At 40.0% G+C, this 16673-nt stretch overlaps 1 protein-coding gene across 2 annotated transcripts in view; it reads right to left on the bottom strand.

Annotated features, from left to right (window-relative positions):
- LOC124789487 (proton-coupled amino acid transporter-like protein pathetic) overlaps positions 1 to 16673 on the bottom strand; it is a 437101-nt gene that overhangs the window by 68252 nt on the left and 352176 nt on the right. The gene's annotated exons all lie outside the window — the stretch shown is intronic.

The following is a 16673-nucleotide window of genomic DNA, read 5'->3' as shown; positions in this document are numbered from 1 at the left end:
TATCTTTTACGACTAAATATTCCACTGATGAATTTAAGGATAACCACCACCTATTATACCATTGATAAATTTTAAGGTAACTACCAGAATCGCAGAACTATGTTTTAAGGTACGATGTTCAATAAGCAACTGGTAAAGAAATAAATAATACTGCATACCGACGGGCAACCCACGTTGGCAACAGTAGCTTGAGATTAAGCGTGCCCAATATCAGTAAATAGGAGAAAGCTATACGATGTGTAGAAGGAACTCTGTGTCCCATAAGTTCTTTAGGTTGGCACAAAACTGGGCGCAGTAGAGTTTAATTTTGTAGTTGGTTTGAGAATTGGTGAATTATTTTAGGACTTACTTTTCAATGTAGTTTACGCTGTAAAATAAATCATATACGTATCCACTGTGTTTGAGAATGTCTCCGGCAGTAGGAGACTAAACGCAAGACACAGAAATATGCCTTAGACTACAGTCTGATTCCCGTAAAGCTGATGTACTGATTTCATCAAGGATGAGAACATTGGTCGTGAAATTCTGCATTATGAACAATGGAGTGTGTTTTTAGTGTACTTCATAAAATTTGACACTGTCAGTTGGAGCAAGCAATCTATTTGCAATATACTCCTTTAATCACAAATATCTTCTTAAACATCAGAAAGTGCTGTACTTTATGACACAACTAACACATCAAGCGGTAATACAGCCGTCATTGTGTTCAAAATGAGTCTTTAATTCTGACCTATCGAGATTCTTTCGTAATAAGGTACAGGATTTTTTAAGTTCTGATGATGACACTCTACAGTCGAAACAGTTTAATTTACGTATCAAATTTGATGAAAATATTTGTTAATAAAGGGTTGTAGTATTTTCCCTTCATAATATTCCATACTTTCATTTTGTAACAAATGTCAGTTTTGCATTAAAATACCCAGTACACGTCCAAGTGCAAAGTGGGAAAGACGAGCTTCAGCTAAGGTTTGAAAGAAACAGAAAGGGACAGTGTTGCGTTTGCAGCCATAATAAGGTGTGAATTTGGAATTAGCATCTGCAGTTACACAACAGCAAACAGTTTTTTTTTTCTGCCAGTCACCGTCTAGGGACAATGTAAAGTTTATCCCTAATTTTATTTCGTAACTACAGGAAACATAAATCTAATGAGTTGCTTCGCGCTAACCAGTTTTCCACCTACTACGTCAGGTCGAGATCTCTGTGTCGCGAGAAGTCTAACGCGCAGGCGGTAAAGGGCTCTGGAACTTCCTCGAATACTCCGTAGCTCGTGGTAGGTGATGTGAACACTTTCATCTACATGGACATAGGTCGTACTCGCGTGATTGGCTGAAAGAGTAAGACACAACTTTCAAATACATTTCTTTTGTGTGAGAAAATATTTGCAAGCACTGATTTGTCTCTTCTTTATCGATGGTCATTCTTCCCTATCTAAGTGGGAAACAAAAAACAATATTTTGTCTGTCGTAGGGAAAAGCTGTAGATTGACATTTTGAGTGCAAGATTTCATCGGTATAAGAAAAGCCTATGTTGTTGCTATTCCATTTCACTTGTGATATTCGTGACACGTTATTCGTTTTCTAGCGATAACAGAAAACGAATAACACTGCTTTGAACATTTTTGATGTCTGTCTGGATCTTGTAACGTAGACGTGCCCTAGAAGAGAACGGACGAGCCAGCCCCAAGAAGTTCCTTTAGTTGATGTGTTACACCTTCTGAGTGTTCTGTCAGTGGAATAGTCTTCGGTTCTACTTAACTATAGCAAAGTCTGTACGATCGTTAAAATTTAAGTTGTTCCTAAGTTAATTCTAGGTATTTTGTTGAATCGACGAACTTCTAAACGTGGCCATCCTTTTGGGTCATCGGTGTTTTGAGTGGTTTTATGCGAGCCACCACGATCACTTGTTCTGTGTCAGTTTCTGCATCTTACAGACACACTTTCGCCTAATGTCCCCAATTACTTGTTGTATGTATTGCAATCTCCATCTATTACGATTTTTGCCCTCTATGGCTCCCTTTACTACTACGGAGGCTACTTCTTGATGCCTTGGCACAATTGATCTCATCCTGTCCCTTACTCTAGCGAGTGTTTTTCACAATTTATTTCACAGACGATTCTGCGGAGCACCTCTTCATTTCTTAACTGATTAGGTAGCTTATGTTTCAGCATATTACTGCAACGGAACTCAAACGTTTCTGTTTTGCCCTTTTTCGGTTCTCTCACAGTCGATGATAGTCTTCCATAAAATACTATATACTCCAGAAATTCCATTCTCAAGTTAAGGCCTACTTCAATTATCATGTACCAGAAATACATAGGAATTATCGCAGTTTCTCGTGTGGAACACATCACACGAGGGTTTCCCAGAAAGTAATGCACCACATTTTCTCAGCCGAAAACAGTGCTACCAAAGCGAAACTTTACGTATGTATTTTTTTGAAGTCTCCTGAGTGAGCACACTACGATTCCGTCACTTTCGACAGATAACGTAGCTGCAAGACAGTTTCAAAATGGCGTCTGTAGGTGATGTACTCTACAGGAAACCCGCCGTCATTAAATTTCACACTGCAGAGAATGAAACTGTGGGGAATATTCACGAACGCTTGTGCAAAGTCTATGGAGCATCTGCTGTCGACAGAAGTACAGTTAGTCGCTGGACATGTAGGGGATGAGGTCATCAGAGGGCGGTTTGGAGGAGCTCCACGATTTGCAGCGGTCTGGAAGACCATCCACTGCTGTCAAACCTGACATGTTGCAGCGAGCTGATGTCATTCGCGAGGGCAGACTCGTTACGACTCGGGAGTTGGCGCTGCATCTGTCAATCAGCAAAGGAAGTGTGGATCCAATTATCCGCGCTCTCGGATATTCAAAATCGTGTGCAAGATGGATCCCGCGCTGTCTAGCTGTGGATCACAAATCGCACAGAAAAATCATTTGCCTTGATTCGTTGCAACGTTTTGAAGCGGAGGGGGAAGCCTTCATGTCCTGGATTGTGACAGGTAATGAAACCTGGATTCACCATTTTGAACCCGAAACAAAACGACATTCGATGGAACGGCACCATTCCCACTCCCCGCAGAAGAGAAAAATGCAAAACAATTGTTTCTGCCGGTAAGGTCATGATCACAGTGTTCTGGGACTGTGAAGGTGTGATTCTCATTGATGTGATGCCAAGAGGCGGTACCATTAATTCAGAAGCATATGTCAACACATTAACAAAATCAAGACGCGCTTTCGGCGACTTCGGCGCCTCAGCAACCCAAAGGGTGTTCTGCTGCAACACGATAACGCTCGGCCCCACACAAGTCTAAGGACTGCCGAAGACATCGCAAAACAGGGTTGGGTAGTGTTACCCCATCCACCCTATAGCCCTGATCTAGCCCCCTCGGACTTCCACTTGTTCGGGCCATTAAAGGATGCCATTCGTGGAAGACATTTTGAGAGCGATGAGAAGTTGATTCACATAGTGAAGGAGTGGCTTCGCCACCAGGACAAGGATTGGTACCGACACGGCATACACGACCTTGTTTCGCGCTGGGGGAAGGCCACAGAACGGGATGGACATTATGTGGAAAAATAGGGAGTGTAGATAAAACACCATACTGAAAGGTGGCTACACTGAGCCACTGCGCCAGAGATTGCGCCAAAGAGTATTATTAAGTCGCCTCCAGAGTGCCTGTCGAGGTCTCGTGTAGTCTGTGCGTGGGCACAGCTCGTAGAAGACAGTTCGTGTTGAGATGTGCTAGTGGGCAAGGCTTGTCGAGATGAAATAGTAAGGAGTGTTTGTTCCATGTTTTATCCAGTTATTTGATGGGAGAGATAGCAGATGTTATTGTAATGATCAGAGTGCATTTCGTCAATATATATGAAGGTAAAAACCACAATGTTCTTTTATTATTTGTGTGTCTGAAATAATGCTTCATTACAGGTTCAGTCAACAAAGCATCTGGCTTGTGTTCTTGTATTAGAGTGAATTCTGGTTTTCTTGCATAATTATAGTTTTTCTAATTTTCTTTTATCACGTCAGTATAATTGGTATTTAAAAATTCTTGTCTTGTTGGAGAAGAACCGTGCCAGATGTGTACGTTGAGTCACACTCCCACATACAGAACAGTTACTCTTGTGCTTATTGGTTTTGTAGGTTTTATAGTTGCTGGGGACTTAATTAATTAACTGTGTTTACGAAAATTTTCTTTCATTGTTTGTTGCAGTCAGATTGCGTAATAATTCTAGTCAGGGCCAACCATTTACGAGAATAGCGTAATCGGACAGACAGCTACTAAAAACTAAAAAGTATTTGCAATCCTAATTAATTAAGCCCCCATGCACGTGGCGACCGCTGCTTCGGATCGTCCCTTGAAATTCTTCTGATTGTAAAAATAGTAGACTGTAGTATTGTTGTAGTAATTTGTAGTTCAGTAATTGTAGCCTATGTTGCATGTGTAGATTTGGTAATTGTCATTCTTCTAATGGTATTTTTTTTCTCAGAATTTGATTTGTTGTCTTGTATACGCGTTTGACAATCTAGTGCAATTATGTCAATTGTTTGTTAATCGTGGTTGAGGGAAACATTTCATGTGAATGGTATTATTGGAGATAAGGAGTCCCTGTGTGTAATTTTCGTACAGTGACGAGTTTTATATATTTTGTAAATGATTACGCGATCGATGAAAAAGGCGAAAATGATGAATAGTGAGAATGACGAAATTGTTGACATGGCGAACTCGCCAACACAGGACAACAGTATCATGAATAATGGAGTTGAAAACAATTTAATAAGTCGGGAAGACATTCCGGAACCAGTTCAAGATTTTTCTCAATCAGAAAATTCACAGAATACGAGATTAACGATAGAAGATTCTGGAATAGTATCAACCACAGATAGCTTTACAGCCATGACGAAGGAAGCTGGTTTTGTGAGAAATGATAGGGGCGGAAGGAATCTCGAACAAGTTAATATGGAGCAGTTGATGGGTGTAATATTAACTTTGGGATCTGAATTAAAAACAGTGACAACACGGTTAGACTTACAAATGGGAACAATGGAGCAGTTAGGATCTGAATTAAAAACAGTGGGATCACAAATAGGAACAATTAAAACTGAGATGGGAACTTTGAGATCTGAACTAAAAACAGATAGGGGAACAATGGAGCAGTTTCGATCTGAATTTAAAACAGAGATAGGAACTTTGGAAACACGGTTAGATTCACGAATAGGGACATGTTTCAAAAATATGAAAGATGAGTTAAAGAAAGAAATCAGAGAAGAAGTACAACCGATTTTGAATTCTCACAATAATAGATTAATTGCAGTAGAGATTAGACAAAGGGAACAGGATAGAGAACAGGAAGAAAGAGATCGCGTGATAGTACAAAGATTTTCAGAGTTAAATTTACAACGTGCAAACGATAAGAAAGAAATATTTGAAAGAATCGAGGAATCCGTACCAAATGACAGAATAAATAATCTAACACAACAATATGAACAGTTAACTACCAAATGTGTCAATACTGAAACCCGAGTTGCGACACTTACGGAAGACGTAAACAAACAGAAAGAAAAAATAGGTGATTTAGCGGAAAGAGTTGAGGAGATATCAGATAAACTGACAAATCTTAGTTTACATGGGGACAGAGATTCGGATGATACAGCACCATTGCCATTTGCAGAAACCGAAGAGTATCAGAACATAAATAAACATGTTGAAAATCAGGGAAAATTTAGTGAACACGTGAAAAGGGAATTTGAGGCTTTAAAAAAGCAAGTCAAACAGATTGAAGGCGAAATCGTAGGAAAAGACGGCAAAAGAAATTTAGAATCACAGATACCTGAGGGGTTTGAAGAAAATAATTTGTTTCATTTACGGGATGCAATAAGAGAGCGCCAGGCGCGCGAACTTTACAATAATCGACATTCGGACTGGGACAGACGCGGTAGGTTTTTGTCGCCACGAGGCGAAAACTTTGACTATAAACACTTTTTGACTGTTCGGAAATTTAAGATCTTCCGTAATTCTAAGAATGACATACATCCATGTGCATGGTTAGATCAATTTATGTACGCACTTCCACCAAATTGGCCACTAAGTCACAAACTGGAATTTATGTGTGGATATTTAGAAAACGAACCGGCGACGCGGATCCGCGCACTCATTAGAGATTGTAATAATCTAAATGATTTTTATCATGCATTTCTATCGGCATATTGGTCCGAAAACACGCAAGACAGAGTCAAACACAGTCTTATTATGCAGCGTAATTTCAAACAGTCTGAGTTCCGCACGCCAGCAGAATATTTTGAAGACATGATTCGAAAGAATCAGTTCCTTTCCAACCCTTACAGCCCGACTGAATTAATTCGCATTTGTTTAACTAAGCTGCCACAATCCATAAGACAAATTGCTTTAGCCGGAAGATGTAAAGACGACATTGAGACTTTTAAGACTTTGTTGCAAGAACTTGAGTATGACAACGATGACGGGACCTCTTGTAACTTTTTCAGTAACAGTAATTACAATAGATTTTCAGAGAAAAGGGATAGTGGTCGGAACGGACGTTATAGCGGTAATTTTGAGAATGACAGACGTAACAGACAGGACAACAGATACCAGCCTTATGACAATAACAGACGTTCTAACAGAAATTACACAGACAATAGCGGTAATTCGTACCGGAATGATCAATCATACGGAAACAGTAATCGGTATCATCAGGACAGAAATTATTCATACAGTAATAGAAATTCTTACTACAGAAATAACCAGGGTAGTAGATATAACAATAATTTCAGAAATGACAGTCGAAATTACACAAGAAGTAGTTATGCAGACAGACAGGAAAACAGAAATTTTAATAACAGACACAGCCAAGAATTTGCATCTAACAGACAGGAGGGACCTAATTGGCATCCTCCACGTGACAGAACTTCAGAGAGACAAGTGCAAATCGTAGAAATTGATCCGCGAAATGACGCGAATACTCAAAGACGTGACGCAAACAATCGACAATGACTTGCAGCTTCGGCTTCTGGCAGCAATATAGACGGTTCAGAAAGTAATGACACTACGACTTTACACTACGTACGCCTGGAAGACATGAGAGACATTTTGCTAGACGAAAAGGAAAATAATGTAGACGCGTTTTTACATCCTGTTATTGAAGTATGTGTGGGTAAGAATAAGTTCACTGCAGTTTTAGATTCTGGGAGCCCATTGAATGTCATTAGTGAATCAGTTTTTCGTATATGTGAAAGAACTATTGCCTGTCCTGTGTTACCTATTTCTAAAACTACAATTCGAGGAGCGATTTCTGGAAAAAGTGTGGAAGTCAAACAACAGACCAATTTAAATTTCATTTGTCAAGGATACGAATTTTCTGCTAATTTTATTATTGTTCCATTACTCAGTACTCAAATTATATTAGGTATGGAGTTTCTTAACGCACATAAGGCAATTTTGAACTTTAAAGGAGGTGTGAATTTGACTGTTGCCGGAATGCCGAAATGTTTGAAATTTTTCGAGTGTTTAACAAGATCTGAATCAGATACAAAATGTTTAAGGTTTCTTACTTCTGATGTTTTCGTTGAGTATCATGACGACAGTGTGTTTATTCATGACAATGACAATAGATACAGAGACGCGATGATTGATATAATTAATAGCGAAGAATTAATTAATGAAAAGGTTAAGAAAGCTGAAGTGCCAGATGACGTTGCAAGAGAAGAGCTGCACCACATTTTGACTTCACATGCTACAGTGTTTAGTCATCACACAGGAACTATACAAGGCTTACAATATTTATTTAAAGTAAAAGAACACACACCATTTCGCGGAAAAACGTACACTATTCCTCTGGCTTACAGAGACAAGGTTAAGAATGAACTTCAATACATGTTAGATCAGGGCATTATTGAGCCTGCAGTTAGTCCTTATACTAGCCCATTACACGTTGTTCTTAAAAAGGATGGATCAATTCGTTTGGTTCTGGATTCCAGACAGATAAATAATATCATCATTCCTGAAACTGACCGTCCACAAAATTTAGATGAACTTCTTCAACATTTCCATGGAATTAAAGTTTTATCCACGATTGATATGCGCGCAAGTTTTTGGCAAATAGAACTCCACCCTGATTGTAGAAAATATACTGCCTTTTTAGCCTTTGGTAACTGTTACCAGTTTCGGAAATTACCGTTTGGACTTACTGTATCTTCAGCAGCATTCATTCGTAGTTTAAATGAAATTTTACCTGTTTATCTTCGTGACAACATTACTTCATATGTTGACGATATTCTTATTGCTAAACATTCTTGGAGTGAGCACAACAAAATTTTGGATTCATTGTTACGTATATTTGCAAGAGTTGGCATTACAGTGAACTTAGAAAAATCTGAATTTGGTCGTTCTCAGGTGAAATTTCTCGGTCACATTATTTCTACAGAGGGTATTCTTCCTGATCCAGAAAAATTAGACGCTATTCGTAACTATGCTGTTCCTACCACGAAACGTGATGTTCGTAGCTTCCTTGGTGTCTGTAATTTTCTTAGACGCTTTGTTAGATTGGACGATTTGGCCACACCTCGTTTATGTGAACTATCTGGAAAGAAATCTAATTGGTGCTGGGATGAGGAAGCTCAGTCAGAATTTGAACAGCTTCGTGATGCTTTAGTTGCTGCTCCACTTCTTTCACATCCGGATTTATCTAAAGAATTTTGTTTGGCAACGGACTCATCATACAAAGGCCTAGGTGCACATTTATTTCAAGAGATAGAAGAAAACGGCGTTGTAGTACAGAAAACTATTGCATTTGGAAGTCGTGTTCTTTCTAAATCAGAAAAGAATTATTCGATTACGGAACTTGAAGCTTTGGCTGTTGTTTGGGCTTTCACAAAATTTCGCACATTTTTGTTTGGCAGACATACTAAGGTTTACACCGATCATCGAGCTCTGGAATTTCTTATGTCGACGAAATTAACTCATGGCAGATTGTCACGATGGGCGTTGTACCTACAGGAATTTGATTTTAGTATTGTTTACATACAGGGTTCTTCAAATATTGTTGCTGATGCTTTATCACGTGCACCTGTGGGTTTGAAACAAAGTGCTGAAGAGGACTGCATAGAAAACAATTATTGTTTGATGTATATTCAAGGTGTTGCGTTTGAGAACTTTATTTCGTCTTCGCTCCAGGACATCGCTAAGGAGCAAAGTAAGGATCCAATCTGCAAGGACATTAAGGAGAAGTGGAGGAGAAAGGAAAGTGTGGCGATTAGACAGCATTATTTAGTCCGCAATGACATTCTTTTTAAACGAAAATCGGTCGACAACTCTGTTTGGTTAGTTTGTATTCCTGATGAGTGGCTTAATAAGCTGATTTGGTATACGCATTTCAGTTATGCACACTTTGGTCCCAGAAAATGCTTTCACAAATTACGAGAAAATTGCCACTTCAGTAATATGGAAAAACGTATTCGATCTGTTCTGGCCAAACGCAAATTATGTCAAAAGGCTAAGCCGCCAACAGTTTCTCACAGAGCACCGTTGTTTCCTATCATTCCAGCGAAATCAAAGGACATGGCTGCAGTCGATTTGTTCGGTCCAGTGGTTCGTTCTACTAATGGTTTTGCGTACATTTTCGTAGCAGTGGAGTTGACATCAAAATATGTGTGTTTTACACCGTTACGCAAAGCAACAGCTCGTTCAGTATCTAACGCTTTTATCAAACATTTTCTTAAAGAAGTTGGTCATGTTGATAAGGTTATATCAGATAATGGATCACAGTTTCGTTCTAAAATTTGGCTTCGTACTCTACAGCGTCGTAAAATTAAACCAATTTTCATTTCACTTTTTCACCCTCAATCTAACGCTTCAGAGAGATGGATGAAGGAAATCAATAAATTGTGTCGACTTTATTGTCATCAGAATCACAGAACGTGGGATCAGTATCTTCATATTTTTCAAAACATTCTGAATGAACTCTCTAATGATTCAACTTCTTTACCGCCTATACTGGTATTAAAAAATAAAGCACCGACAAATCGCATATCTGAAATCGTTCCTTTTCCGCCTTCACGGAAACTGCGGCATTCTGAAGTTGTCAACCTGGCTCTACGAAATATTGCATCTGCGGCTGCTAGAAGAGAGAAATCAGCTAAGCGTCCTGGCCGTTTAAAAATCTTGTCAGTTGGTCAAAAAGTGTTAATTAAGTCTCATCGTTTGTCTCACAAAGGAAAAGGCTTGTGTCGCAAATTTTTTCTGCTTTATAACGGTCCATATAGAATTCGTAAAATTATACATGATAACACTGTTGAAGTAGAAACTCTTAAATCTCGACGCTCTAAAGGAATACATCATATATCTAACGTAAAAAATTTTGTGGAATGACATACTTTAGAAAAACTTAACAGCTAGATGTAAACATGTGGAGAGTACAAGGATACCGCGCTGTGTTTTGGCGGCGGCACATACTCAAAGCAACAGTCAAGTCTGCGCGCCGCACAAGGCAGTCGTTGACCGCGAACAATTGCTTCCTACGTCACGCGCCTACAGCTGATCGAGCGCTCAGTGCGAATGCACTGACAGCCGTAAACAAATACACAGTCTAAGTTCTCCGATTAAATTCAGTATAAAGCTATAGTGACTTGATGAATTACACTCTGGAAAAGAAAAAAGAACACATTGACACCGGTGTGTCAGACCCACCATACTTGCTCCGGACACTGCGAGAGGGCTGTACAAGCAATGATCACACGCACGGCACAGCGGACACACCAGGAACGGCGGTGTTGGCCGTCGAATGGCGCTAGTTGCGCAGCATTTGTGCACCGCCGCCGTCAGTGTCAGCCAGTTTGCCGTGGCATACGGAGCTCCATCGCAGTCTTTAACACTGGTAGCATGCCGCGACAGCGTGGACGTGAACCGTATGTGCAGTTGACGGACTTTGAGCGAGGGCGTATAGTGGGCATGCGGGAGGCCGGGTGGACGTACCACCGAATTGCTCAACACGTGGGGCGTGAGGTCTCCACAGTACATCGATGTTGTCGCCAGTGGTCGGCGGAAGGTGCACGTGCCCGTCGACCTGGGACCGGACCGCAGCGACGCACGGATGCACGCCAAGACCGTAGGATCCTACGCAGTGCCGTAGGGGACCGCACCGCCACTTCCCAGCAAATTAGGGACACTGTTGCTCCTGGGGTATCGGCGAGGACCATTCGCAACCGTCTCCATGAAGCTGGGCTACGGTCCCGCACACCGTTAGGCCGTCTTCCGCTCACGCCCCAACATCGTGCAGCCCGCCTCCAGTGGTGTTGCGACAGGCGTGAATGGAGGGACGAATGGAGACGTGTCGTCTTCAGCGATGAGAGTCGCTTCCGCCTTGGTGCCAATGATGGTCGTATGCGTGTTTGGCGCCGTGCAGGTGAGCGCCACAATCAGGACTGCATACGACCGAGGCACACAGGGCCAACACCAGGCATCATGGTGTGGGGAGCGATCTCCTACACTGGCCGTACACCACTGGTGATCGTCGAGGGGACACTGAATAGTGCACGGTACATCCAAACCGTCATCGAACCCATCGTTCTACCATTCCTAGACCGGCAAGGGAACTTGCTGTTCCAACAGGACAATGCACGTCCGCATGTATCCCGTGCTACCCAACGTGCTCTAGAAGGTGTAAGTCAACTACCCTGGCCAGCAAGATCTCCGGATCTGTCCCCCATTGAGCATGTTTGGGACTGGATGAAGCGTCGTCTCACGCGGTCTGCACGTCCAGCACGAACGCTGGTCCAACTGAGGCGCCAGGTGGAAATGGCATGGCAAGCCGTTCCACAGGACTACATCCAGCATCTCTACGATCGTCTCCATGGGAGAATAGCAGCCTGCATTGCTGCGAAAGGTGGGTATACACTGTACTAGTGCCGACATTGTGCATGCTCTGTTGCCTGTGTCTATGTGCCTGTGGTTCTGTCAGTGTGATCATGTGATGTATCTGACCCCAGGAATGTGTCAATAAAGTTTCCCCCTCCTGGGACAATGAATTCACGGTGTTCTTATTTCAATTTCCAGGAGTGTATGTTATTAACATTCAGTATTTTTCAGGATACGGTTCTATAAAATATTTAAGAACTTCAGGTAAATTCTGTGTGTCTCCGACGTTAAGAGGACTTGCTATCGAGAAAATTTCAGAAAGAATGTAATTTGCAAGAAGAAACTAATAAACTTAAAAAAAAGGTAACTGTTTATTGAGTTAATTTTTCAGGTAACATATTTCCACTTAGGTACGTACTTTAGACGTAATTTACTGCTCGCAATTACGTGATTCATACTTTGTGTTAATTTCATGTTGTATGAATTTACTTGTGAAGCGACGTGCTTGCGTACATTAACTAATTTTGACAATGATTATTAATGATCTGGGTTGTAACTTGTATATATTACGCATCGCTTGGCTGCACTGCTTTTTCACTGATGTCATATTTTTTAACTATGTGCCTGCTGTGCTTATTTATTTAAATTATAATTGTCACCTGATTTATTGTGCTGATGTGGTTAGGTATGTAAGTTATACTTTGTGATTTATCTGCTTGCGCCTTCATGTCTACTTATTAAGATGACATATGAACATTTATTTGCTTATGCTGATATGATGCTAATGACCTGTTTATTATGTTAGATAACATATGTTTGCTGCTATGCGTATGGATTGCATATTTATACATATCTGTTGTTGTCATAATTACTCTTTAATTTGGTGTATAGAAATGCTGATATACTGTGTACAAACAGAGAGTTTAGGACACACTATTGGATTAATTATAGATTGTTCGCTTGGCAGAGCCTCGTTGTAGGAATTGTGCTGCATCCACTTGTTGACATTCTGTTCTCTACTGGTATATTTACTCGCTATTGCTTGTTTTGCTTACGCTAAGTGCCTTATATTTTTAAGATAAGAAAATGAACTGCTATAATTCGACGAACGACATTGGTACAAAGAACTTCGTTGAAGTCACATGAGCTGGAGGTTTTATGGAAGCTGTATAACTTTATGCTAATAGTAAGGAAGCTAACGACATGACATAACCATTACTAGGTTTAGACCATTAACAATTATTACACTGCATTTTTCGTGAGCAATTGAAATAGGAAGTGACAATTGATACAAGAAATACTCCACAAGTTTGCTTCTGCCATAATTCTTGAAGTGGTGTACACACTGTGAAATATGGTGATCATTCACATTCCGTAATCGTACTTAATTACTGAGAGTTATTCGAACTAAGGCTGTTAGAGGACATGTATGCATTTCTTTTGTTTATAATTCATAATGAGCAGAAGATTTGGGTCAGATGGATTACACAGAGGTTGTGTGTTGGCAATGTGTCTTCGGATTGTATAGGATGATGAGGTTTGCATTAGGATTTTATCTGTAGTTGTTCGAGGAGACTGACTAGACGAAAGAGTTGTTATGGAAGTGAAGTGACATTGGTAATAAGGTTTACATGTATCGACGTATTGAAGAGGTATTATTGAGGTATAGAGATTATATGAAGATGATGATTATTGGAGTTTTTGTGGACAAGAGGTAAGGTAAATGATATTGATGATAAGATTTATATGTATCGACGTAAGAAGTATTAGTGAAGTATTGAGATTATGTGATGCTGATGATTATTGGAGTTTTGGTGTATAAGAGGTAAAGTAAGTGAGATGCATATTTTTTTTTGTTGGTCTTATGGAACAAGGAGGATGAAGATAGCAGACTAGAACACTAAAGTAGAAGGAAGATAGTCTATACACACACTTTGTTAAATCACTAAGCAGTATATACTTTTTTTTTGAAGAGAGGAAGTATTTGCATATCTTGGCTCACTGACAGTTGTTCAACAACAGTACATTTGATCTGGCTTGGCAAACATTGGTCTTGACATGATGACTATGACGTTGACCTAACTATTATTGACTGTTATACATTGCTGCCACTACTACTTGATACACATGATGAACATCAGATTTTGACAGAACTACATTTACACAGTTAACACCATTCAATTACACAGTAGTACTTAATGTGGATGAAAGATGAATGAGTGTGTTTTGTGTGTTTTCCTTTCCTAATCCTACCCACCTATCTCGTAAATATTATTTTATTTGTTTGTTGTGGCTTGCACTGACACCCATAAATATTATAGGTTTACTGATATTTGAGTATTTGTAATAGTTAATATGAAAATTATCTGACATCATTTGTGTGTTTGTTATGATTTGTATGTTTAGTGTAAAAGCATTTGTATGTGCATTCAAACTATTGTTCATGCCTGAACTGTCTGATTAGTGAAGGTAAATATTGTGAACTGTTACCTGCACTTTTTCAACGTAATGTGTGACACTTAGGAATGATTAATTTCTGCTGATGAACTGTGTGATCAGTGATAGTGAATATTATGGACTGTTACTTGTACCTTTTCTACATGATTGGTGCCACTAGGACATGTTTAATTTCTGCTGATGAACAGTGTGATCGGTGATAGTGAATATCATGGACTGCTCTCTGGACCTGCTCATCATTGCTAGGTGCAACTGATGGACTACTTGTATGGAAATGAAGTCACCTCTTGCTGTCTGCACCTACTCAACATTGCTGGGTGCCACTGATGGACTGCTTCTGCTGAGAAATGTGACTTGTTGCTGTGTGTACCTCTTCAACATTGCTAGGTGCCACTGATGAACTGCTTCTACTGAACTAATGTGACTTTTGCAGTGTGTACCTCTGCAACTTCACTGGGTGCCACAGATGGAACTGCTTCTGCTCAAATGATGTCACTTGTTGGTGTCTGCACCTGCTCAGTATTGCTGGGTGCCACTAATGGAACTACTTCTACTGAAATGATGTCACTTGTTGGTGTCTGCACCTGCTCTCAACATTGCTGGGTGCAACTGATGGACTACTTCTACTGAAATGATGTCACTTGCTGGTGTCTGCACCTGCTCTCAACATTGCTGGGTGCAACTGATGGACTGTTTCTGCTGAAATGATGTCACTTGGTGTCTGCACCTGCTCAACATTGCTGGGTGCAACTGATGGACTGCGTCTACTGAAATGATGTCACTTGTTGGTGTCTGTACCTGCTAAACTTTACTGGGTGCCACTGATGGACTGCTTTTACTGAAAAGATGTTACCTGTTGGTGTCCTTTTTTTTGTATAAACTAATCATTGAAAGCATTTTATGTGAACATTTGTATAAACTGATTTTTTGTGTATTGTGTGAACTATCATGTAAAGCCACATGTATGAAAAGAATTTGTATTGCCTACTGTATTTTATATACTAGGTTATTGAAAGGTCAGTGCAAAGCCAAAATTTTAACTAATTATGTGATATTTAGGTATTAATATTATCTTTTATTTTTGTCTGTATTTTTCTGGACGAATTTGGTGGTATTTTCACCACCAATGCTGGCAAAAATACCATCAAATTCTGGCCTGTGGAGGAGGGGCATATGAAAGGTGGCTACACTGAGCCACTGCGCCAGAGATTGCGCCAAAGAGTATTATTAAGCCGCCTCCACAGTGCCTGTCGAGGTCTCGTGTAGTCTGTGCGTGGGCAGAGCTCGTAGAAGACAGTTCGTGTTGAGATGTGCTAGTGGGCAAGGCTTGTCGAGATGTTGTAGTAAGGAGTGTTTGTTCCATGTTTTATCCAGTTATTTGATGGGAGAGATAGCAGATGTTATTGTAATGATCAGAGTGCATTTCGTCAATATATATGAAGGTAAAAACCACAATGTTCTTTTATTATTTGTGTGTCTGAAATAATGCGTCATTACAGGTTCAGTCAACAAAGCATCTGGCTTGTGTTCTTGTATTAGAGTGAATTCTGGTTTTCTTGCATAATTATAGTTTTTCTAATTTTCTTTTATCACGTCAGTATAATTGGTATTTAAAAATTCTTGTCTTGTTGGAGAAGAACCGTGCCAGATGTGTACGTTGAGTCACACTCCCACATACAGAACAGTTACTCTTGTGCTTATTGGTTTTGTAGGTTTTATAGTTGCTGGGGACTTAATTAATTAACTGTGTTTACGAAAATTTTCTTTCATTGTTTGTTGCAGTCAGATTGCGTAATAATTCTAGTCAGGGCCAACCATTTACGAGAATAGCGTAATCGGACAGACAGCTACTAAAAACTAAAAAGTATTTTCAATTATATTTAATTAAGCCCCCATGCAATACTTTCGTGTGTGTAATTATGTTGAATAAAGAATTGTTGAAGAAAAAAATGCGATGCATTACATTCTGGGCAACCATCGAACTTTGCACGATTCTGTACGTCAGTCAGTAAAAACGAAAACCTTACAGAATCGCATCTTTCTTCGTCTGTCCGTCTGACTGTTACGGCCCTTTTATATCAAGTAGGGCAATAGCTATATTTGAAAAACAAAATAAACGCGAAGAACATAAACCGCGGCCAATTGTTACACAATGGTGACGTTTACGTCACATGCTGAGGTCTATGATAAATCGGTGGTCTGATAAATTTGAGCATGTTGGTCAATGCCATCAAAAATATTGCCATTTATGTCACGTATTTCGATATTTGCCCACTGTCTCATGAAAATCTATAGGGTACGTCCCGTTGGCGTAGAATCATAAAATTTGTCACGCAACAAGGTTTCACCA

The sequence above is a fragment of the Schistocerca piceifrons genome, chromosome 3 (assembly GCF_021461385.2).
Source record: "Schistocerca piceifrons isolate TAMUIC-IGC-003096 chromosome 3, iqSchPice1.1, whole genome shotgun sequence".
Lineage (NCBI taxonomy): Eukaryota > Metazoa > Arthropoda > Insecta > Orthoptera > Acrididae > Schistocerca > Schistocerca piceifrons.
Note: the sequence above shows the minus strand (reverse complement) of the source record. Positions and strands in the feature narration are given on the sequence as shown.